Raw genomic sequence first — 978 nt, 5'->3', positions numbered from 1 at the left:
GGTGTCACGGTTATAGGACATCTCTAGGTGTCACGGTTATAGGGCCAAAAACGCATCTTTTCTTTAATGATTCTAACTCCACGTTTATAGCTTCTTTCCATTTGATCCAATCTGATCTTTGCATGCATTCATAAATGGACGTGGGTTCTAGACCCTCATCTTTTTCCATAATCTCAAGTGCTACTTTATAAGCAAATATATCATCGACGTCGATATCTTTTCTGTTCCATTTCGTTCCAGACATCATGTAGTTTATAGAGATCTCTTGATTGTCCAGCCCTAGTGTCCCACGAAGTTCGGCGTCCCGAACCCCATCATTGGGAACGGCCGGATCAGTTGGCGTGGCCGGCCCACTCGGCTCGACCGTCTTGGTCGGCTCGGCCGGTCCATCAATGTCATGGACGGTTTCCTTGATGCTCTCGGATCCAGCACCTCTCTTGGACTTCCGAGGCTGTTTATCTTTGGAACCAATAGGTCTACCACGTTTGAGACGTTGTTTAGACTCTGTAGCCACTTGACCTTGTCCTTTTTGGACGTCTATACGTATTGGTGCATTGCAGACCGGGATATACGATTTTGTCACTCGATTTGGGTCAGCAAATGAATCTGGCAACTGATTAGCTAGCTTTTGAAGATGTATAATCTTTTGGACTTCCATATCACATTCTTTAGTCCGAGGATCTTGCCAAGATATAGATGGTCGAGACCATTCGATTTCATTGCTCAACCGGCCGCTGTTCTCTCCCCCTAAGGTCGGATATGTGGACTCATCAAACCGTGAGTCTGCGTATCTGGCCTTAAACAAATCACCGGTTGTTGGCTCAAGATACTTTATAATACTTGGGGAGTCATATCCAACGTATATTCCCATCCTCCTTTGTGGTCCCATTTTAGTTCTCTGTTGTGGAGCAATTGGAACGAAAACGGCACATCCAAATGTTTTGATGTGGGACACGTCTGGCTCATGACCCGTGAGTA

Source organism: Brassica oleracea, chromosome C9 (genome assembly GCF_000695525.1).
Source record: "Brassica oleracea var. oleracea cultivar TO1000 chromosome C9, BOL, whole genome shotgun sequence".
Classification (NCBI taxonomy): domain Eukaryota; kingdom Viridiplantae; phylum Streptophyta; class Magnoliopsida; order Brassicales; family Brassicaceae; genus Brassica; species Brassica oleracea.
The sequence above is the reverse complement of the archived record's forward strand: the minus strand, read 5'-3'. Positions refer to the sequence as shown.